The sequence below is a fragment of the Carya illinoinensis genome, chromosome 5 (genome assembly GCF_018687715.1).
Source record: "Carya illinoinensis cultivar Pawnee chromosome 5, C.illinoinensisPawnee_v1, whole genome shotgun sequence".
Classification (NCBI taxonomy): domain Eukaryota; kingdom Viridiplantae; phylum Streptophyta; class Magnoliopsida; order Fagales; family Juglandaceae; genus Carya; species Carya illinoinensis.
Window position 1 is genome coordinate 5,079,841 of NC_056756.1, and position 7,855 is coordinate 5,087,695.

The following is a 7,855-nucleotide window of genomic DNA, read 5'->3' on the forward strand; positions in this document are numbered from 1 at the left end:
TATAATTTTTTTTATTTAATAGCTAAGGAATTGTTTCTTAATAATTTTGTAATTTTTTTTATCTTTAAAAATGTTTAAAGGGATTTAAAATATGATTGAAGAAAAAAAAAATCTATACAATTCAGTACCTATTCGATACCGAATTTTTTATGAGAATAAGGCCTCTTAAATGTGTGTCAATATATATATATATATAAATATGTATATAAAGATTTTAAAAAATAGTAAGTTTATTTAAAGGACATATTAATGATGCGAAACTACTATTAGTTAACACTTGAAAACCAAAGCAATGAGGAGCACATCTCAAGAAAAGCATCTTTCGAGGCTTTATAAGCTTTCATTCCAACAATTCAGAATATCATGATCCAAATAGCGTCCGTATGTAACAACTCCCCTGCAAAACTTATCACACGCCTCTTCAAACGACCAAGCGAAGTGCCGAGCTGATATAACAGTTTTTTAGGATTCCTTCACATATACACAATCTTACAAGCCGAGTCCTTCACTGATGTGATGACCCGCTTTTAAGTGTATTTTCGCTGAAATAATTGTTTTTATTTTAATTAATATATCAGTTATTTTATTTTAATTTGTTTGCGTTTTAAAAATTGGGTTTTAATTTAATTTAATTTATTTGAGGTTGTGTTTTATTTCTTTATGTTGTTTTGTAGTTTTGATCTTTTCGGCGGTTTGTTTCGTTTTCCCGGAGTGATGATTGGACCTCATCTCTTTTCACATCTTTTTCCTTTTTTCCTCTTTTTCCTTTTTCCTTTTTCCTTTCTTCTTTTTCTTTTTTTTTTCTTTCTTTCTTTCCTTCTTCTCCCGCTCGACCGAACCCCCCCGTGCTCTCTCTCTCTCTCTCCTCCCTCTCCCTCACGCCGGCGTCACCTTCTCTCTACCCTACCGCCGCCGTCCAGCCACCGTTCGGCCTCCCACCGGTCCCATTTTCTTCCTCTCCCTCCGGTGCACCATCCCTCCAAAACCCACCCCCAACCGGCCGGCCGTTTGGCCGGAAAAGCTCCAAGAAGGGCGCACGGATTTTGCTCCGATCCGCCGCCGTCGCTCCACCTCCGGCCACCATTTCTTCACCACTTCATCACCGACTCCTTGCCGTCCTAACCCACCCATTTCCGGCCTCCAACGACCACCGGAACAGCTCCTACGAGCTTAGTTTCCGTTTTGGGTAATCCGGCCATTCCGTCGCCACCCACGGCCGTTCGCCACTTCCAATAGCTTCACAACCATCCCTAGATCATTCCCTATCAATCTCGTGTCCTAGTTTGTCCCCGTTCAAAAGTGGATTTTTCAAACCCACGGCCACAGTGAATTTTCACTGTGACGTTGCTGTTTTTCCGCCGTTTGCAACGCCGCTTGTTTTCTAAAATTGCCATATAGCGCTGTAAGTATTTTCCAAACCCTATTTTCAGATTTTAATATATATTGCTCATTCAATTATTTACTGTTATTGGTTGTTGATTCCGGACTGAGTCCGAGGAGTTTCGGGGGTCGGATGGATGGAGGACGGAGTTATCTGTTTATTTGTTTTATGTTGTTTGATTATTTTATTATGCATTGATATGGCATTTCATGGTGCATGCACGTGTGTTTGTGGATTTATGTGAAAAGCCTGTGTTTTGGCGTGAGTGGTTTTGCGGGTGCGTGTGTATCACGAGCCCAAGCCGGGATGGGTTATTATCTCGGTGGAGCTCCTCTGGTCACTCGGGAGCGGAATAAACTGAGTGATGTCCCCTGAGTTGTCGAGAGAGATGACGGGAGCGGGGCTAGGGGGTGCTTGGCTACGAACGCGCCGGGCGCGGAACCGGGCATCGCCCTATTCACCGACTCCGTGGCCCTTCGCTGGCGAGGGCTAGAGGATGCTTGGCTACGCACGCGCGGGGCACGGAACTGGGCATCGCTCGTTAGGTGTCACATGCGTGGTGGTACTCTACGGTGTGGCACTGGAGCCAGGGTGTGCGGATGACCCCTAGGGGAGGTCATGGTGCATACGGTTAAAATTGGATAATGGTTTATGAGGCCAAATGGGACTTTTGGCGTGGGCCGGATGGACTTCTGGCAAGATATTGGGCCAAATGGACTTTTGGCGGCCAAATGTGACTTTTGGCGTGTTTTTCAGAAAGGATATGCTTTTGGGCCAAATGGGTTTTTGGCGTGTGTGGAAAACTTGTGTTTTATGGGCTTTGTGCATTGGGCATGGTTCATGCATCTTGTTTGAGTTTTATGTGTTTTTATCTGGTAGTGTTTGGGTTTTACTTACCTGCGGTACCATTCGTGGTTCCGTAGCTTTTGGTGTAGAGTTAGAGGACGAAGAGGAGGAGGCTGAGCCCGAGGATGCGGCTCCGCCGGGTTGCTGATGCTATCTTTTTATTTGTTCAAAACTGTATTTGTGTTTTGTAATATTTATCTATGTACGTTTTAAACAGCTTGTATTACGTTAAGAAAATTCTGGTACTTAGTTATGACTTTCATTATCCGCTGCGTGTTTCTCTGTACACATCCGCTGCCTTACACACACTCGGCACCCGTCGATGGGATGGTGACCCGGGTTGTCACCATCCGGACGTCTCAATTTCCCCGTGTTCGGGCGTGGGGATTTGGGGGCGTCACAGGTGGTATCAGAGCGGTTTGGCTTTGGGTAAAACCACATGTCCCGTAGGTAGTACCAGAATGTGTTTTTAAGTTGTGTTTTGAAAATTATGTTAAGTATAGTTGTTTTATTTGTTTTATTTGTGTGAGCTTGTTTGGTTGTTTTTATTTATCTAGTTATGTTTTGGCATGCTGGTTTCTTTCGTTTCTTGCTGGGTAGTGCTGTTTTGTTTTGATGGTTTTATTTGTTTTCTTAAAAAGGAGGGTCAGGAGTAGTGTTGTGACAGGAATATGGGGAGACCAGGGAGACCAAGGAAAAATACTCAGGAACCGCAAGAAAATACCTCCAGATATGACTCCATAGCCGAAGCAATTCGGCAGATGACGGAGTTTATGCAACAGAGTGCGAGGTCCCAACAGGCAGGACCTTGGCCACCACAAGGACCTTGGCCACCACAAGGGGGTCCTTGGCCACCATCAGGAGGGCCTTGTCCACCATCAGGAGGGCCTTATCCACCGTCAGGAGAACCTTGTCCGCAACAAGGAGGGTATTGGCCACAACCAGGAGGTCCTTGGCCATATCAGGGAGGGCCTTGGATGTATCCAGGAGGGTCCAGTAGCATGGTGCAAGCCGGATGCACCTATGAGCGCTTCTTGGCGCATCGGACTCCACACTTCACTGGAAATGAGGATCCACTTCAGGCTGGAAAATGGATCAAGGACCTGGAGAAGACTTTTGAGGTGTGTGGGTGCACTGAGGCACAACAAGTACTTTACGCCAGTTACCTCTTGCAAGGCACTGCTTCTGATTGGTGGGATACCAAGAGGGTGCTGTTGGAATCTGAACTGGGATCTTTTGCTGCAGTGACCTGGCAGCGTTTCAAGAAAGAGTTCAATGACCGCTTCTTTCCCACATCGGTAAGGAAGCAAAAGGCAAGAGAGTTCTCCAATCTGGTCCAAGGGGGCGCGACAGTGGAGCTGTACGCCCGGAGATTCATAGAACTTGAGCGGTTTGCTCCTCATCTTGTCGCCACTGAGGAGATGCGAGCAGATCGTTTCCAGGAGGGGCTGCGTCATGACATACGTCGTATGGTGGTCAGCCATCGGATATCCACTTTTCAGGAGTTAGTGGATGTGGCCACCCTTATAGAGAGGGAAAATAATCTGAGTATGGGCTCCCCTTCAGGGCAAAAGAGGCGGAGTTTTTCTGGTGAAGGAAGCAGCTCGGGTTCGCCTCAGAAGTTTGTTCAGCGGACCGGAACTCGACCTCAAGCATCCTCGAGTGTTCGCATGGGAGGACGTATGCCTGTTTGTGGAGTTTGTAATAGAGCTCATGAGGGCGAGTGTCGGACGAGTAGCGGACCCCAGTGTTATCGGTGCGGCCAAGTGGGGCATATTGCTCGGGATTGCCCCGTTAGAGCTCAAGGAAGCCGTGGAGGTAGACACGGTGGAAGAACCAACCCGAGACAAGCAGTGCAAGCCCGGGTTTATGCTGTCACACCCGGAGAGGTGGATGATGAGGCACCAGCGACCCATGATGCTGGAGTAATCACAGGTATGGATTAATTTAATTTTTTTTAAGTTGGATTTAATTTTTGGTGCATTTGGTTTCTTCGTTGTTTTTTGGATTTCATGGGTTGTGTGTTTGGTTCAGGAAGAGTCCGTTTGTATGAGTTTTATGCTTGTACTTTGTTTGATTCCGGTGCTTCACGATCGTTTGTGTCTTCCACGTTTGCTCGGGTGTGTAACTTGGTCACGGAACCGTTGCTGAAGGCTATGGTAGTGGCGCTACCCGATGGCGAGATGGTGTGGTGTTCCAAGGTTGCTTTGGGATGCCCGTTAAATTTTGAGGGAAGATTCTTGGATGCTGATTTGGTGGTGTTCAAGCTGTTGGGTTTTGATATTATCCTCGGAATGGATTGGCTATACCGATATTCTGCGAGTATTAATTGCAGAAGTCGGATAATTAGCTTTCAGCTTCCAGATGGTGATTGTCTGGAATTTGTGGGGAGTAGGTTAAAAGAGAAACCGATAATTATATCGGCGATTCAGGCAAGACGAGAGATTGCATGGGGAGCAGATGCATTCTTGGTGCAGATGGTGTCCACGCCGTCTGAGAAGAAGGCTTTGGCAGACATTCCAGTTGTGGAAGAGTTCCCCGATGTATTTGTGGATGACTTGCCCGGACTACCCCCTGTTCGGGAGATGGAGTTTGTCATAGATTTGGAACCTGGAGCGGCTCCTGTGCATAAAGCTCCTTATCGCATGGCACCGGCTGAATTGAAAGAGTTGAAGACTCAGTTGCAAGAACTGGTAGAGAAGGGATTTATTCAGCCTAGTACGTCGCCGTGGGGTGCACCAGTTTTATTTGTTAAGAAGAAAGATGGAACCCTCCGTATGTGCATTGACTATCAGGAATTGAACAAGGTGACCATCAAAAATAAATACCCTCTCCCGCGGATTGATGATTTGTTTGACCAACTTCAAGGAGCAGCCGTGTTCTCTAAGATTGATCTGAGGTCGGGATACTACCAGCTGAGAATCAGAGACCAAGATGTGCCTAAAACTGCTTTCAGGTCGAGGTATGGGCATTATGAATTTAAGGTGATGCCGTTTGGGTTAGCTAATGCCCCTGCAGCGTTCATGGATTTGATGAATAGGGTGTTTCAACCTTACCTGGATTCCTTTGTGGTAGTATTTATCGATGATATACTGATTTATTCCAGAGATGTTGAAGAGCATGTGTATCATCTTAGCCTGGTACTAGAGAGATTGAGAGAACACCAGCTATACGCCAAGCTCAGCAAGTGTGAGTTCTGGTTGGAAGAAGTTAAATTTCTTGGGCATGTAATTTCCCGGGGTGGAGTGGCAGTTGATCCTAGTAAGGTAGAAGCCATTTTGTCATGGCCACGCCCAACTACAGTACGCGAGATCAGGAGTTTCTTGGGACTCGCCGGTTACTACCGAAGGTTTGTAGAGGGTTTTGCTCGCCTATCCGGACTTCTCACAGCTTTGACTCGGAAGAATACAGAATTTGTTTGGTCAGAGAAATGTGAGAGAAGCTTCCAGGAATTGAAGAACAGGTTGACGACGGCACCAGTGTTAGCACTCCCAGAACCGCATAAGCCATTCGTAGTCTTCAGTGATGCGTCTAAGTTCGGTTTGGGTTGTGTCCTTATGCAGGAAGGACGGGTTGTAGCCTATGCATCTCGTCAGCTTAAGGACCATGAGAAGAATTATCCGACACATGATCTAGAATTGGCTGCGATTGTTTTTGCACTCAAGATCTGGCGGCATTTCTTGTATGGGGAAGCTTGCGAGGTATTTACCGACCATAAGAGTTTGAAGCATTTGTTTTCCCAGAAAAATCTGAATATGAGGCAGAGGCGTTGGCTGGAGCTAATCAGTGACTATCAGTGTGAGATCAAGTACCACCCAGGGAAGGCTAATATAGTTGTTGATGCTTTGAGCCGGAAGTCTCATTTGGAGGATGAAGCCGAACCGTCAGAAATGGATTCGTTACTTTATGGGATGAGAAGACTCCTTATAGAGAGTTCGCAGCAAGTAGAGATTTTGTCTTCAGTTCTTGACATTCGGGTAATAGATTTTGAAGAATTGAAAGCTCTCCAAAGAAAGGATCCGAAGCTGCTGAACATCAGGAAAAGAGTCCGAAAATCTCGAGGGCCGTTGCACTATAGCATGGATAGTGATGGGATACTTCGGTTCAGAGATCGCAGAGTGGTCCCAAAGGACTCAGATTTCAAAGAACGGATCATGGCGGAAGCTCATGCGGCCCCATATTCAGTTCATCCCGGCAGTACAAAGATGTATCATGACTTGAAGAAAAATTACTGGTGGGATGGAATGAAGAAGGACGTTGCCTTATATGTGGAGAAATGCCACACGTGTCGTCAGGTAAAGGCCGAGCATCAGAGACCTGCAGGCATGCTCCAACCCCTCCCTATTCCTGAGTGGAAGTGGGATGACATCACGATGGACTTCGTAGTGGGTTTGCCGAGAACACCTAGTGGGAAGAATTCTGTTTGGGTGATTGTGGACCGGTTAACGAAGATCGCTCATTTTCTGCCTGTTAACAACACCGACTCTTTGGGTAAGTTGACCCGTTTGTATGTCAAAGAGATAGTGCGACTACACGACGTACCAAAGAGTATAGTGTCGGATCGAGACCCGAGGTTTACGTCGCAGTTTTGGAAGAGTTTGCAGGCAGCTTTGGGTACTAAGTTGAAGTTCAGCACTGCTTATCACCCGCAGACAGACGGCAAGTCAGAGCGCACCATACAGACCCTAGAAGACATGCTGCGAGCATGTATCCTGGAATTCCAAGGGAGTTGGGAAAATCACTTGCCGCTCATTGAGTTTGCCTACAATAACAGCTACCATGCGACCATCCAGATGGCTCCCTATGAAGCTCTTTATGAGAGAAACTGTAGGTCGCCCTTGTGTTGGGATGAAGTTGGGGAGAGTAGGGTAATTGGACCCGAAATAATTCAAGAAATGCAAAGCCAAGTCCGGATCATTAGAGATAAAATGGCGGCAGCTCAGAGTCGCCAGAAAAGCTACGCTGATACCAGGAGGAGAGAATTGTCATTTGAAGTGGGTGATTGGGTTTATCTTAAAGTCTCTCCCATGAGAGGTGTTAAGCGTTTTGGTAAGAAAAGGAAACTAGATCCGAGGTACGTCGGCCCTTTTCAGATTCTGGAGAGAGTAGGGTCCGTCGCCTATAGGGTTGCCTTGCCAGATTATTTTGGGGATGTTCATGATGTCTTCCACGTATCATCCCTGAAGAAGAGCTTTGGGCAGCAAGAGCCTCGCTTCATCGACCCAGCAGGTATTCAGTTGCAACCGGATCTCACTTACGAAGTTGTTCCGTCGCAGATTTTGGATTGGAAGGAGCAACAGTTGAGGTCCAAGACGATACCTTTAGTTAAAGTGGCTTGGGGAGATCCGTTAGCTCAAGACTTCTCTTGGGAGCGAGCAGCGGACATGAGGGAGCAGTACCCGTATCTGTTCGAATGATGAAGGTATGTATTTTAATCTTGATCTCAGTTGGATTATGAGCGTTTATGTGGCTTGCTTTAAGTTGGTGGTTGATTTGCAAATTCGAGGACGAAATTGTTTTTAAGGAGGGGAGGATGTGATGACCCGCTTTTAAGTGTATTTTCGCTGAAATAATTGTTTTTATTTTAATTAATATATCAGTTATTTTATTTTAATTTGTTTGCGTTTT